The sequence below is a fragment of the Peromyscus leucopus genome, chromosome 9 (genome assembly GCF_004664715.2).
Source record: "Peromyscus leucopus breed LL Stock chromosome 9, UCI_PerLeu_2.1, whole genome shotgun sequence".
Classification (NCBI taxonomy): domain Eukaryota; kingdom Metazoa; phylum Chordata; class Mammalia; order Rodentia; family Cricetidae; genus Peromyscus; species Peromyscus leucopus.
Genome location: NC_051070.1, coordinates 46,605,813 through 46,622,300, shown reverse-complemented (window position 1 = coordinate 46,622,300; position 16,488 = coordinate 46,605,813). Strand labels below are relative to the sequence as shown.

The 16,488-nt window shown below is 46.8% G+C and overlaps 1 long non-coding RNA gene across 1 annotated transcript; it reads left to right on the top strand.

Moving 5' to 3' along the window:
• The first annotated feature begins 6,837 nt into the window (after positions 1 to 6,837).
• On the top strand, positions 6,838 to 12,619 carry LOC119088570. Its single transcript, XR_005092240.1, has 3 exons — positions 6,838 to 6,938; positions 10,876 to 11,423; positions 12,447 to 12,619. It is a non-coding gene; the product is annotated as an uncharacterized LOC119088570 (long non-coding RNA).
• The last annotated feature ends 3,869 nt before the right edge of the window (positions 12,620 to 16,488 follow it).

Below are 16,488 nucleotides of genomic sequence, written 5' to 3'. Positions count from 1 at the left end.
CCACCGCCTCCCTCCTAGGCAGATAGAGTGAATCTTTCCAAAGCACGGCTGCCCACCTCTATCCAGCACGAGCTGCTTTCAGCATGGCATTCGGTCATAAGCTGGCTTTCCTTTGTCTAGTGTTTGGTCCCCAGAAGAGCTGTTTCTCACTCACCTTTGTGTTGGGAAAAGAAGTGCCTGGCAGATATGTATTGGATGCTAAGCAACCATTCTACGGAGTGATGGTAACGGTCAAACATAAGCCGCATAGAAAGATGGACAGCAGGTTGGTGCAGGGCAGAGCACCTGTTTAAGACTTCCCAGGGTATGTCACTTTGGGCAAAGCATCAGTTTGACTTTGTGTTCCGCTGACATGGTAACACTGCCTTCCTTCTAGATTTGGGGAGGGGGGGGAGGAGTCAAGCATTGCATTAATTATGAGAGTGCTTTTCCAGTTGGGATGTTCCCTGCTCTGAGCAAAGCAGCTACTGTATCCAGGAACTGGGCCAGCCATGGTCCTGTGTGGGTTCTCACATTCTTTCTGGTGGACCTTGAGCAAGGTGATTGCTTAGCCTGTTGTGAACTTTCTTCTCCAAGGAAACCATCCGTCCTATTTCTCAGAGCCACTGTGAGGATCCGGGAGGCAACATGCATGAATATGGTTTCTAGTGTATTCATGTCCGTGGACTGGTGCCATGATCCTAGTAGCCAAGGAGGGAATGGACTTCCTACATTTCTTGTTATGCCTGTGTTCTGTGTTGCCTTTTTCCATGCTCAGGCCACCAACCCCTGAGCATATGTACATGCATGTTGTAGAGGGGGGTGTCAGAAGTTATGTTCCCAACCATTGATAAGCAATAACTCTCTCTCTCTCTCTCTCTCTCTCTCTCTCTCTCTCTCTCTCTCTCTCTCTCCCTCTCCCTCCCTCTCCCTCCCTCCCTCCCTCCCTCTCTCTCTCCCTCCCTCCCTCCCTCTCTCTCCCTCTCCCTTTCTCTCTTCTCTCTCTCTCTCTCTCTCTCTCTCTCTCTCTCTCTCTCTGATTCTCAGCAGTTTCTGAGAGGATGGGATGGGATGGAGAGGAAGAAAGGAGCGCCTGTCCTGAAATCCATCCAGGTTCCCAAACAGACGCACATTCTTCTGGCACATCTGCAGCCACATTGGTCCCAGGGAACGTATGTCGTTCTTAAATTCACGATAAAGTTATACAGCACACTAGTTCAAGTTCAAGTTCTGACCCAGGCACTGAAAGTAAAGCCTTTAAAGGAGGGTTACGACCTGAAAGTCTGAAGCAGTCGGGGAAATAGTAGGGAGCCCACGTTTAGATCTAGGCATAGAGCAGGACTTTCTGAATAGGGCTCCAGTTGTTAAGGGAGTAAGGCCCCAAACTGAGATCTCATGGAATTAAAAGGCCTTTGTAAAGGCAAAGGAAGTGGCCGGTCAAGTGAGGAGACAGCGTGCAGAAGGGAGAGAAAGCCTTTGCCAGCTACGTATCTGACAGACCGTTCCTAACTAGAATACATGATAAACTAAACATCAAGAAAACACAATGCTCAGTCAGAAATGGGCTGTGACATTCGTCAGAGTGTTCAAAAGAAGGACTACAGATGCTTGCTTAAAAAGTGTTCAATAGCCTTAGCCATCAGGAAAATAAACCTGGAAGCCGTTTGAGACCCTTGCACTCCAGTCAGAAGGGCCGCTCTACATTGTTTTTCCTGATACTAGGTCTTTTGGATTATAAACCCCCTCCTCCCATGGTGGGGGGAAAAACAGCTTTAGGGTGTTCAGTGGAAGCTGGGGAGGGCAGCAGAAGTCACCTCTGAGGAAATCCTACCCTTGTGGGACGGTTTATTTGCCCGATGAGGAACAAGACTTAGAAATATTTGTGGAGAATTCCCAGGAAGCCTGAGGCCCAGGGAATTGAGTTCTTGGCTATAGTGATAATCAAATTCCTCCACTCAAAGCTCTGTCTGGGCCATACCAGACACTAGGGCCTCAAGAGACCCTGTGAGCTCTTAGCATGACCCCATAGTCTAGGGGGCTTCTGCAGGTACTGAAATTAAAGGTTGGAACCATTGCTCGCAGTTGATTATTGACAATACATAAACATGACATTTTCTTAGACTTTATAAACCTATCCTTACTTGGTTAGCAAAATTTACTTAGAAATGACATTTCCAGGGGGGACTCTGAGGCCATTGCGCTTTCTAGTGCCCACTCTGGGACTGTAGGGACTTGAAGAGTTGGCACTGGGTGGGGGCAGGGGCAGGAGGAAAGCCGGAAGCTAATTTTCTGAAGTGAGGGTGGTGGGGTGTGAAGGAGACTGTGATCCTCCTGAGCCAAGTGCTGGAAGTGTCTCTTGAGACTTCCCGTTGATGCTCCCCCAAGGTCACAAAGCTCGTAAGAGACAGAGCCAGGAGTGAGCTAGGAAGCTAGTGTTCTTGTTTGTGGCTCCTTCCTTCTCTGCCAGAAGATCTTGACTCACAAGCCATGGGCTGAGAGTGGTGTCAGGTGACATGGGAAGAGTCCTCTGTGGCTATCAGTCGGCAAAGTGCTTTTATTGTTATTGTATTTAATCTTTGTAAACATAGTCTCAATGTATCTCAAGAAGGTCTCAAACTTACTATATAGCTGAGGGTGACCCTGAACTTCTGATCTTCCCGTCCCCGCTTTCCAAGTGCTGGGATTACAGGTGTGCATTACCATGCCCAGTTTTAGGCAGTGGTGGAATCGAACCCAGGACATTGTAGATGCTAGGCAAGCACTCTAGCACCTGGGCTACATTCCCAGCCCCAGGTGTTTTTGTTTTTAAGGATGAATGTGCACAAGCCTCTTCTTTGGAAACAGAGTGGTGGGGTGTGGCAGGATGAAACGCCAAAAACATCTTTGCTTTCTGGCAAGAGCATTCTGGCAGGCGGATGTGACAGAGGAGCTGGTTTCACCTGGATTGCTCCATTTAGATGAAATTTGACTAGGGATTTGGAGAGCATTATGACATTGTTGGGCAATTCCTGTGTGGAAGTAGACAGAGCTTAGTGTTTGTTTATAGGTAAATGCCTCACAGAGATCGCCACAGGTGAGGGTTTAGCGGATGCAGCTAGCAGCATTAAAACACAGACGCACACACAGACGCACATGGGTTTTAGTCTGCTTACTGGGATTTTCTGGAATGGTGCTTTGGGCTTGAAGATCACATTTCTCGTGTGTTCTCAACTCAGATAGCAGAAGGTTGGTATAAAATAGATATGTTCATGCTCTCTGAGTTTTAGTTTTAGCCCCACATGGAGAGACTGACGTCCGAGGGATCAAAAACTTCCCAGATCAGAAGTCCTGAGACTACCTGATTCCCTCCCAAGGGACCTGAGGCGGGGCTGTTTGCTTTAATCAGAATAGCTTTCCTCGGTGAGTAAATTGCTCCATTCAAATCCTCAGTGTGGCCTCTGACCACCCTTGTCCTTCCCACATCAATTTCATTTCTGACTAATATTTCTCTTTGCATTTGGGTTTCTGACTTACCCACCTACCATTCCCTCCCTCCTTCCTTTCCTCCCTCCTTCCCTCCCTCCCTCCTTTCCTCCTGCTTTTCTTCCTCTTACTCATTTGGGTGGCCATCCCTCTCTTCATATATTATCCATTCCCTATATTCTCTGTGATAGGTCCCCCAGGGACCTGACTTTCCCACTCCTGTTCTTTCCTAAGGGACTGGGGACTCTCAGCGGCTCCTTGTTGAAAGCTAGAGGGCCTATCCTGACATGGTCCCACCTTCACTGACCTTGACCTGGATGGTGCTCTCTTTTGAGTGACTCAGAGTAGCTGCTTTCCCTTTTAAGGTTTTCAGATGACAGCTTCGAAGATCAAAATCTGAATGGGTGCTTCTGTGCTGAGAATCCTTGCCCAGGGCTCCAAACCTGTGGACATAGGAGGGCTGTGCTGGCCTTAGCGGCCATACCCTATTGTCTCCTGGGCAATTTGGCCTCTTGCCTAGAGCCAGCGGCCCCAGGGTGTCACTGTGTCAAGCCACCAAGTCATGGAAGTTTGTCCACTGGGGCCACTCCAGCTGCTTTGGCGGGAATGAAACAGGCAAATTCAGGTACCTTCTCAAAACATAAGCACTTCATGACTTTTTCCAGGGCCCATGCAGCAGATCTATCTCAAGAACAATTTAGCTGTGCCAGATGTGGTGTTTGTATGCCTTTAATGTCAGCACTTGGGAGGCAGAGGCTGGTAGATCTCTGAGTTCAAGGTCAGCCTGGTTTATGGAGTGAGTCCCAGGACAGCCAGAGCTACACAGAGAAACCCTGTCTCGAAAAACAAAACAACAACAATAATAACAAAAACCCAACAGAACAAGCAGGGAGAGAAAGAGGAGAGAGAGAGAGAGAGAGAGAGAGAGAGAGAGAGAGAGAGAGAGAGAGAGAGAGAGAGAGAAGTTTAGCTTTTGTCCATGGGCCTCTTCCTCCTTCCCAGCTGTCTTAACAGGAGACTAACCACATCAAGTAAGCTGTGCTTCCTAAGTTTCGCCATGGCCCATGGAGTCCAATGTCTCATTTCATTCTCTGTCTTCTTTGGTCATTGTATACTCATATTTATCCCCTCCCTCTCCTTGGTCTGTAGCCCAGGCTGGTTTAGAACTCACTATGTAGCTAACGCTGAACAGTCCTCCTGTCTTCCTGCCTTTGCTCCCAGGCACTTGATGACAGGTCTGAGACACCATGCTAGGGTCTCACGTATCTTTAATGTGGGGAGTTGGTTCCAAGATCTGCATTACTGGGTGATTTTCATGTGGTGCAGCATCACTATTACTTATACAAACTAAGATGGCCATAAAATTACTAGGAAATGTGGTCCTATAGGGCCAGTGTCAAATATATTAGTTGAGCAAAAATGTTTTATGCTTCATATAATTGTTTTTTTTTTTTTTATCTCATCTCCCTGTCTATGTGTATGTCTTAATTAGAGTTTCTATTGCTGTGATGGAACATCATGATTGAAAGCAAGTTGGGGAGAAAAGGGTTTATTTGGCTTACACTTCCACATCATACTCCATCACTGAAGGAAGTCAGGACAGGAACTCAAGCAGGGCACGAACCAGGAGGCAGGAGCTGATACAGAGGCCATGGAGGAATGCTGCTTACTGACTTGCTCTCCATAGCTTGCTCAGCCTGCTTTCTTATAGAAAACAGGACCACCAGCCCAGGGACAACACCACCCACAATGGGCTGCCCCCCCATCTATTACTAGTAAAGAAAATGCCCTATATCCAGATCTAATTGAAGCATTTTTCTCAGTTAAGATTCTCTCCTTTCAGATAACTCTAACTTATGTCACGTTGGCATAAACTAGCCAACACGCTGTATTTGTGTGTGACATGTATGTGCATTCATATGTGCACTGGTACACCTGTGCATGTGTGTGTGCAAGGCCAGAGGCTGACATCAGATATCTTCTTGATCTCTCTTTATTTACTGAGGCAGGACATCTCATTGAGCCTGGAACTGTTACGTAGGTGCTGGGATTCACTCTTGTCTCACACTTTCCTAGTGAGTATTTTGTCCACAGAGTCATCTCCTCAGTCCCCTTTGTTCCTTCTTAATTTACTTTCTACTCAAAGTCCTTGATTCCACAAATGTCCACTGAAATAGCTGGACACTTGTCTGGCATCTAAACCAGTCTACCGTCTGCCATGACTCCCCAGCCTTTGGGCTGAGGTCAAGGGCTATCGTTTGTTTCAGTGTTTCTTAGCTGCGGGCCTTGATGACTTCCTCTCCCATCTGTCCTTCTTTCTCCTTTGTTCACACTCGCCTCTGCTCACTCAGAACTTGCCATACACTCTGATCCCAGCAGTTATCTGGGTCTCCTGACGGAGCTCCGGGGCAGCTTCCTTCTTGACTTTCATAATATCTCCTGGGATAGGAGGACCTCCCACCCTTCTGTTCATCGGGCACATGATAGGCTCTTAATAAAGTACACCAAATGAATGGACAAATGCCAAACCTTTTAAAGGTATTTATATGTCATGTGCTGGTCGAGGATTGGCCAAGAAAAGGTAAACAATCAGAGTAGTTTAGTGTGGATCCCATTGTTGATTTTGAGGGTCATGGCTGAGCACAGAGAGCAGCTGAAAGATAAAATACCAGATGTAGAAAATGCTAACTTTTAAATGTTTAAAAAATTTTTGAATCTTATCCAAGTTTTTCCCAGAGAGAAGAAAAAGAAAGTGTTGTTCTCAGAGATGTTTATCTTGTTTCCAGGGCAACGGAGTCAATACTCACCAGAGAGGAGAGAAATGGAGACAGTCATACAGAGTGGCTCCTGAGTTCCAACTAAGTCACTTAAGACATAAAACAAATGAGATTTTCCTAAACAGAAGTGTAGCTATGAAAACCAAAGGAAAGGAAGTCGGTTATCTGAGCAAAGTCGCTCATGGTGGAGGCTGAGATGATGGTGCACTGTTGAGGATTTCTGTGAACAGTCAAACATGTTGATGTTTACAGCAGGGAGACTTATCCAGTTAGAACTGTGTGCAAGAACCATCTCCCAGCTGGACGGTGGTGGGAGGCAGAGGCAGCTAGATCTCTGAGTTCGAGGCCAGCCTGGTCCACAGAGTGAGTTCCAGGACAGCCAGGGCTACATAGTGAAACCCTGTCTGAAAACAAACAAACAAACAAACAAACAAACAAACAAACAAAAACAACAAACAAAACAACAACCAAGGAACCATCTCCCACAGCTGATTGTGAAAGCCCCACATGGTGTGTAAAGGAACATGGCCGCGGGCTGTCCCTAAGGGGACACTTCCTCTTACTGTTCTCTGGACCACAGTACTCCCATTTCATTCCCATCAGGAGCAAATTTCAGGTCTGTTTTTTAGTGTGACTGTTTGCTTCTTAATTCTAGCATGCCGCGTATCCGTTCATTGCCATGGAGACCATCGTTCGAACAATTCATCTGAACAGGCCTTGGTGAGTGGGTAGAGTAAGACCCCAGGAGTGTCCACCTGAGTCCATGACAGCCTCTGAAGCGGAGTGCTGGATGACTGCTTGGGCAATAGCCATGGTTGGTTGTCACAGGCTTCCTAAGCCTGGCCTTTTTCATTCACCCCTTTACTTTTCATCTGTTCCAAAGTCACTTGTTCATTGCCTCCTGCACACTCCTGATGCACACTGACTGTAGGACCCCAGATTTCTTGGACTCCCAGGATCCTCCTGTGGAGTCTGGACTCCTCGTCTGTGTCAGGATACTCCCCACACAACAGATTGCAGCAGTAGCCTGTCTTTGCAGCCTTCTGTGTTTAGAATGAGGGAGGTCTGAGCTTCTTCGTGTCGCGGGCACTGATTGTGAGATCTCCAACTGCCATGGCCCCTCGACACAGCTCTGTCTGCGCCAACACCCACAGCATGAAGCCTAGCACTTGGAAACTAGCACCCCAGGACGGATGGGGTGGTGAAGAGGTGGAAGTCTACAGGGAAGGAGCGTGAGAGCCAACAGATCATAACTCTCCCCACAAGACCCATATGTGTTAGTGCCACGAAGCCACTCTCAGGAGAGAGCCTGAACAATAGTGTGAAACAGGATTGGATCTGGAGGCAAGTGATGACATTCGACATAAGAACAGCACAGGAGGCAATAGTTTAGGGCTGAGACCCCCCCCCCCCCCCCCGTGACTCCTGAGGCCAAGGGTGTGGCATTTGACCGTGGCCACTGAAGCCCTTGCTCTATAGCTGTGAGCACCAATACTGGTTTTCATACTCACAAATGACTCCAACACGTCACTAAGGAAAACCAAAAATATAGATGTTTGTTCTTTGACTTTTTAAAGAGGTTTGTCTCAATAGACCCACTGTAGAATGGAAACTATCCCATCTAAATGCATGAGTAGAGGTCGATATGGTGTTGTGTGCCTGTAAACCAGACTTGGGGAGGTTGAGGCACAGAGATCTGGAGTTCAAGGCCAGTTCTAGGCTACATAATAAAACCCTATATCAATTTTTAAACAATTCAGAGGCAATTACATTTAATACACCTAACCTGCCCAGCGTGCTTGCTTACCAACACAGTTTACTGTAAAGTTGGTTTTGGCCTTCACAATCACATGGCTGACTGGGAGTTGTGATGCGCTGTCACAATCCACGTCCTGAGAGGGTGGGGTAACTGCACATGGCTAATGTGGGAAAAGATCGAATTAAAAGCCATGCCATATGTTTCTTGATGACTATGGATCTTGCTTACATCAGCATAAACAAGTCAAGCTGAGAGTCAGGGTCAGTCTGTGTATATATGAGCACATGCACACATATCACTCTTTTGACAGTTCCTACACATGTATAGTAGTACACTGTGGTCATACACATCCCTACACCCTCTCTCCTCCTCCCCCTGCCACCAAGTCCCCACCCCACTTCCATGTCTTTTTGCTTTGCCACTCACTGGGTTTATCCACAATCACTCCTACGGCATGGGTGTGAAACTATCCAAGGGAGCATGAGAACTCACTGCACTACCGAAGACAATGGGTTCCTCTCCCCGAGCAGCAGTCCTTGACTACCATTAGCTCCCCTGAACATGCCGCCTTGCCCCTCTCCCATTTATGACACAATAGTTACACACGTATTTTTAAAGTGGTGAAATGTATAGAGGCTTGACTTAATTGGAGGCAGAATAAGCAAAACCTATTTCTAACGTAATTGTTAGTGTTGCTCCTGCTGTGTTCTCGTGAGGCAGCCTCCTCCTCGTCTGCCTGAAGCTCAGTTCACAAAAAGACAGACGAGATGGAGGAACTCAGACCTCAGGGTAGCTCTGGAGGTTCCAAGGTTTCTTGTTGAATTACTAACACAGCTCATACCAGCTTTATGGAAAATTAAGCTACACAAACCACCACTTTAAATATTACATTAAGAGTAAGTTTATTACATTAAGAATAAGTTTACAGTAAGATTAAGAGTCAGCATACTTGGTCCTGGTTGGTTTTTTTGTCAGCTTGATACAAGCTAGAGTTTTCTGGTAATAGGGACTCTCAGCTCAGGAAATGCTTCCATCAGATTGACTTATAAGCAAGTCTGTCAGGCATTTTCTTGATTGGTGACTAATGGGGGAAGGCCCAGACCATTGTGGGTGGTGCTGTCACTGGGCTGGTGGTTCTGGGTTTTATAAGAAACAGTCTGAACAAGCCACAGAGAGCAAGCCATGGAGAGCAAGCCAGCAAGCAGCACCCCTCCATGGCCTCTGCATCAGCTCCTGCCTCCAGGTTCCTGCCTTGAGTTCCTGTCCCGAATTCTATCAGTGATAGGCTGTCATGCAAGTGAAATAAACCCTTTCTTACCCAGGTTGCTTTTTTTTTTTTTTTTTTTTTGGTTTTTCGAGACAGGGTTTCTCTGTGTAGCTTTGCGCCTTTCCTGGAGCTCACTTGGTAGCCCAGGCTGGCCTCGAACTCACAGCGATCCGCCTGGCTCTGCCTCCCAGGTTGCTTTTGGTCATGATGTTTTATCACAGCAATAGAAACCCTGACTAAAACATACACAGATTCCACAGAAATATTACCAGAGCAGAAGAGTCTTCACTATTTTTTTATAGTTTTGTGTGTTTGTTTGCCATATTTTTAAAGATAGAGTCTTAATTTTTTTTTTCTAGTTTCAACTCTGTCATAGTTTTCTGTCTTTCTCTATTTTTTGAGAGGGGGCAGATAAGTCTGTAAAAATGTATGTGGTAGTGAAAGTGTAAAACCCTAAGGGGACTCCATGATGGCTTGTCTAACGGTAAAGAAGTTCAGTGAGATAGAAAAGCATAGAGTTTGCACTGACTGAGTGTCCAGTTGAGTGGCTGGCCACCTGAATCTAGCTGGGTGATGCTTATTTATGAGTTAATTACAGTAAAGTGATTTCTTTTTTTAAATTACAAACTAAGTACTCTAGAGAGAACTAAGAGAACAAGTTACACATACACACACACACATACACACACACGCGCGCGCGCGTGTGTGTGTGTGTGTGTGTGTGTGTGTGTGTGTGTGTGTGTGTGTATGAGTGTTACTATGTAGGCCAGGATGTTCTTGACCCCCTGCCTTCTGCTCCAGTCTCTCTAGTACTGTGATCACAGGCATGTGCTACCATGCTCAGCTTTGGGTGACTTTTAAGTAAGTATTTGGTCTTAGAACTCATTCAGTAATGGCTTCGTGCAAGAGCCTGCTTGTATGTGAAAACCTTCCCATGTGGGGAAAGAGCCATGAAACGCTTTATTTTCATGTTTGGACACTGTTTTAGTTAGCTTGGACTGCCATAATAAAATACCATACTCTAGGTGGCTTAAACAATAGAAATTCATTTTCTCACAGCGATGGAGGCTGGCAGTCCAAAAGAATGCACCTGCTTTGCTGCTTTCTGGTCAGGGTCACCTTCTGTCTTGCAGGCGGTCACCTCTCTGTGTGTTCACTTACCAGGCAGGGAGCTCTCAGCCAGCTGTGTGGTATTTCTTCCTATATGGGTGCTTATCCCATTGTGAGCCCCCCACCCTTACGATCTTATCCAACTAGACTTCCAAAGGCTTCATCTTTAGATACCATTCGATGGAGGGTTAGAGCATCAATGTGTGGATTTGGGGGCACTGGGGATAAAGCCGTCCATATTCTGACCCCACATTCCCTTTTTCTACAGTTTCTACCTCTGAGAGTCACGCTGGAGTCTCAGCTTGGACTTTTCTTTCTTTGGAGAGCTGAGTGAGCTCCAGGGGCATATAAAAGAGATCCCTTTCCCGAGTTCACAAGGGCCACGCTAATGAGTATATTAGAATGAGTATTGTTTATGAGCCTCATATTCAGTCCACACCATTCTAAGAAGTTTACAAGTATCCGCATTGTTATTCCTCACAATAACCCCAGAGAACTCTCTTATCTCCTTCTTTTCACAGATGAAGTACAGAGACATTGTGCCAGGAAGTGGCGCAGCTAAGGGCCAAACCAGGGCATCTGGCTCCAGACTGTCGCCTTGGTCACAGAGCCTTTAACGGTGGGATGGACAATATGTAAGTAGGAGATGGATGAAGGTAACGCTCCCGGACAGGGTGCTGTGGACTTCACTTTCTACCCCGAGCCAGGACAGAGGCCTGTGTACAAGGCTGGTTTGTGGAACGCTGTAAGTGTAATAGACACATGGATGTTGGCCAAACTTAGAACAGGTATAGACTTGAAGCTTCTACTCCCAGTGTTAAGTAGTGAAATAAACAGCTCTGTTCTTGGCCTAACCCCAGTTTCCTGCTTTTCAGTTGGATAAAGATCAAGGCTCTCTTGATTTAGGATTACAGGATCAAGGGACATGACAAGGCCTGTTAAGCCATCAGAGACTTTTCAGTGACTCTGTGAGGGACCACATGGGGAAGGATGCCATGTCTATGCCAACTCTGGATGGTTCTGTGGAGCCAGGAGCTCCTCTCTGTGAACGTCTGCTCAGTGTTACCAAGTAAGTCCAGAATGCTGGCTGTCCTACAGTCCACCATGCTGTCTTGTCCTGGTGGCATTTCTATCTGATGTTAATGACAGTTATCTCGGCAGTGTTCGTCCATGCCTGCTGCCTCCGGAAGGGTAGTTGGAAGGATGAGGGAGATACAGTAGGGGAATATGTGACTATTCTCTGTGAGCAGAGTGGAGATGGGGCGTTCTACGGAGAGTTCAGTCTCATCAATAGGTTTTTTTGTTACCTTTTCGAGTTCCAGCTTCCTCCCTTGGGGAGCATAACAAATGTGTGATGGCCTTGGGGTCACTGTCCTGAACCTGCTATGTGGCAGGAATGTAGTACGTCATTAAGGATGCTAAGGAAGCTCAGGTACTGTGGGTTGTGTTCTCTTCCTTGAAGGCATGCCTCCGCTAGAACCGACTGAGGCCATCTTTCTTACTTCTGACCACATCTGACCACAAACCTTCCCATTCTGAGATGCTTTCACGCTTCTGCTCAAGGGCCAATGCGTTAGGCCAAGAAAAGCACCCAACTGGATTTTCAGGATATTGGTGGGACGGCAGGGAGTAGAGATCTGTGGACATGGACTAGAATGACTTAAAATGACAAAAATATAAAAAAAATACCCTGAAGAAAAAAAAATAAAGTTTTCATCTCACTGGAGGACTTTTCAAATCATGTTTTATGTCACAGTCCAAAAGCGACACTTTGACATGGAGTCATCATCTCCTGGAAAGAGTGTAACAAGTGACAAATGGGAACAGCATGATCAGGCAACAGCAGACAATGACCCCTAGCAGACTAACGGAGAGAGAGAGATGCCGTAGGCTCAGTTCTCATAATCACATTTCAGAGCATGGTTTACTGCAGTCAATATTCCTTTGACAGACCTGCTCAAGTGACAGGTGGTGACCAGTAGCCCAAGAGCTAAATGTCCCTCTCTACTCCACCATCTCAGGCTTCAGAGCTGCTTTTCTGGCTCACTCTATTGTGACATTCTTCATGTCACCTGTGCCCTTCTTCACATAGCTTTGGTGGAGGAGAAACAGGTTCAAAACAACCAATAGACAGAACAGACCATCTGAGCAGACGAGGTTTCAGCTGAGAGAGAAAGAAGGCCAGAGAGTTGCCCGTGGAGATTAGCACACAGATTCAATTTCCTATCCACTGCAACTCCAGGAGGAAGAAGTCGCCTTCACAGCTGGAGGTACTGTCCTGAAGAAATCTCTGTGTTTTTATTTTGACTGGGTCTCTCCTCCCCTCCCTCCTGCAGCCTGCCTTCTTGCATGGGTGCTCTGTTGAGGGAACTTGAAGGGTCTCATTCATTCCCAAGGCTACAGAGGGAGCATAGACTGAGTGTAGTGAAAAGTGCCTCTGTGTTGTGACCAGGAAAGCCCAGGCAGGAGAAGAACGGGTTTCCTCTCAGTCACAGGCTTTTCTTTCTTGCATCCTAGGTTAGTGAATGATAACCTCCCGCAAAGTCATAGCCTGTTCTCCCAAATGGTTCTTGTTTCTGAAACAGAATCTGTGCAGCCCAAGCTGGCTCTGAACTTGAAATCCTGCATCAACCGCCTAAGACTTAGAATTGCAAGTGTGTACCACCATTTCACAGAAATATTTATTTATATGTTATTGTCATACTAGGTTTCAAATCCAAAGGCTTGTGTGTGCTAGGGAAGCCCTGTCCCACTCAGTGACGTTTTCAGGCCAGATGATCTTTACTAACAAATAAGAAATCTGGTTTTGTCTCCTGGACACAGAGATGTAAAAACCATCAGTTAAGATTAAACATAAATCGGGTCAGCTCTTAGAAGGTACCATTTCTGGTGTGTTCAGGCACCACTCATGGCTGGCCCTGCCTCCTGCGGCATCTTCCTGTCCTCCCTGGACACAGCCATCCATGAATCCCTTCTGCCCTGACTGTCCCCAAACAATGTGACTGACGTGTAAATTGTGCCAGGTGGGTGAGCTGAGTCTGGAACCCTACCAGCCCTCCAGTCACAGAGCGGGAAAGCTTGAGAATAAACACTGCTTCTTTAATTGATTATAAGCTAGGAGAAGTAGCTTTTGCAAAAGCTAATGATGGCAAGCCACTTGTCATAGTAGCACAGTTCATCTCTGGGACATCAAGCCATGATCTGCTGCTGTGCCGTCTCCTCTGCCTCCCTTCCCCACTTCCTTGACTCTCCAGTTTCTTCTCCTCATGTATCTCTCCCATTTCCTTCTGGTGTGTTTAAATCTCGAATGGTGCACAATAACCCTGGCTCGCTGGTTCTTATTTCAAGTCAATAAGCATGTATGGCTCTGTGTGTACATGGGAGTGTGTGTGTGTGTGTGTGTGTGTGTGTGTGTGTGTGTGTGTAAGGTGCTCTGTTGTGTCCAGTCTATAGTAGGCATGACAGCTCAGGGTAGAAATAGCACGGAGTCATCATTAACAGGCAGGGAGGGGAGTGTAATGGGTATAAAAATGATTCAGGCTACTTGGTGCCTTGAAATAGCTTATCATTAGTGGTGTGGTCATGGTTGGGGAGGTTCCAAAAAGGGGAAGAAGAACGTTGTGTAACCAGCTAACCTTGGAAACATCTGGCAGAGTGAGGTGCAGGCTGTGTGATGAGACTGAGGATGGGGAAACTTTTATTTTGATGAGGTTTGGCTAGCTAAGCTTATTTTCTTTCCTTTGCTTTCTGTTTCTCTCAGGAATAGGATGCTTGAAGGGATGAAGGAACCCGGAGTGGCGTTTAACATTTGCTGAAGGAGATGCTTTGAGTGGTGGATTCTAGCGTTTGCAGGATGACTTGGTGATCATCTCTTCTTTCCCTGTCCTTCAGTACCATCCCGGTACTGCTGACCTCACGCCTTACAATATCTATCTCAACACTTCTCATGTGAACACTCTGAACTTCCAGAGGTAAAGACGAAAGGTCCTCTTCATCGCATATTAGATTTTGATTTTTAAGAAACAAAGTTCTTTCCCGAAGCATGCCCTCCCCCAGTTTCCCGAACAGCTTTGCTTTTGTTAGTTCAGGCAGCTGTGGCAATACCGCAGACTGGGTAACTGATCAACAAGAATTTATTGTTGGGGAGGAGGCTGCCAAGTCCTTGGTAAAGGCATTAGCAGTCAGTGTCTGCTGAGGTCCCTGTCCTGGCTCACAGGTTGCCTGGTTGCTGGGCCCTCACACCACGGAAAGGAGAAAGCATGGGTCTCCCTCTCCACGGGTCTCTTTTACAAAGACATCAGTCACCTCCTTGAGACCCACTCCTAACACCATCCCCTGGAGGGCTAGGTTGCAACATGTGAATTTGCAACACATGAATATTTGACACAAATATTCAGTGCCGTCAGCATTTAGCAAGGGGAATGCCTCCCTGTTCAGCACAGACACAAAGCTGACCACAGTTGAGATTCTGTTGGAAAGGACTAGGGATGGTAGTTGGGTCGACCCACAGTTTCGATGGTGATTTCTTCTAGCACTTGTCAGAAAGGACACTTGTCTCATTTTGGTGACTGAGCTTCCCACCCTCCAAGAGGGTCTTCCCACGAGTAACTCTCGCCGCCTTTGGCCTTACAGAAGCTCCCTACCAGGATTTTTTCTTCAACTCTGGTTTTCTTGACACAGCCCTGCTCCCTCCACCCAGACCTTCACATATGACTTCTGATCAGACAGACCTGGGCTCAACTCTTACCTATGCTGTGTCTCTCAATAGCCTCGTGGCATTGGGCAAGTCACGTCACCTTCTCAGGGCTCATAACTTGTATGCCATCGCATCACTGTAAGGACGACAGAGTGACTACAATGTTCCTAGCCTGAATGGCTGGCCCCAGAAAGGTGTTCAGTAAGTAGTTCTCTTTACTGATTGACCTTTATTGAGAAGTCTTTATATGGCAGGCATATCGTGAGGAAATTATTTATAGGCGCCTACAAACTAACGCCTCAGGGACATCCTCATTCACACTAGCTCCTGAGCAGCTCAAGACTGGAAAGAAAAAGTGAATGTCTGAGATGCCAGAGATGGTGAGAAGCAGAGTTAAGACGACCCCATTGCTGCCCAAAGACTGGCATTATGCCAGTCTCCCTGGCCCATGTTGCTTCCTACAGTGGACTTGTCTCCGGTGACAACAAATTTTCCCATCAGGCAACAGACCTTAAGAGAACAGGCAGCTGAATTAAGAGCAAGTTGTATGGTAGTGGACAATGATGTGTTGGAAGGAGTAAGGGTCATATCCTGCCTAAGATGGCGGGACAGGTCACGTGAGGAAGTGGAGGCCTGCTCTACCCAGGACTTCAAGCTGAGTTGGAGAGTCTCTTCCCAGCCACTGTAATCTGAGCTGCCCAGATTTGCCTGGCAGTTCCCCTACCTGAAGCTAGGGGAAGCAACCAGACCCAGGGATCAGAAGCCCCATCCTTCCCACGACATCCTTAAAAAGCAGGTTCTGTTCCAGGTACGAATCACTGACATTTTGAAGAGATCCGTGTTTGACTCAACAGAACATGGAGGACGTGACCATCTTTCCTTGGTTTGGTTTGGGCAGGTTGTAGTAAATGATTCCAAGTGGTGGACAGGAGGCAACATCAAAAGTTCAGGGATCCCACCAGAGAACCAAGGAGAGGCAAGAGGGAAATAGAAAGCCAGCCCTCTGCTCTGCTGGCTGTCCTGAGTTCGGGTGACTTCTTTTTGATGTTTGAACAGTGACATTGGGGCCTCAGATCCAAACACCAGTGTTGAAAATGACACACCCCATGAGCAGAAGCAGACGAATCACAAACCATATCTTTGGAGGACATATTTCTAATTTTATTGTCTTATTTTCTGTATCGGATTACACAAGAGCCGGTGATGTGTGATAGAAGGCGGTAGGCAGGAAGCATGCAAGTGTCTTAATACAAACGGTTGAACATTTATAAACTTCTCTTTGCCTTTTGTTTTTCTTGCCTTTGGGTTTTGCAAAGAGCATAAAGCTAGGTGTTGCGAAAAGGCCCTCTCCAAACCGAGTTGAGGGTGAGCACCACAAGAATCGGCCAGAGAGTGCAGCTAGATAGCAGAGGATCAAAGGTCTGCCTTCAGCGGAGTC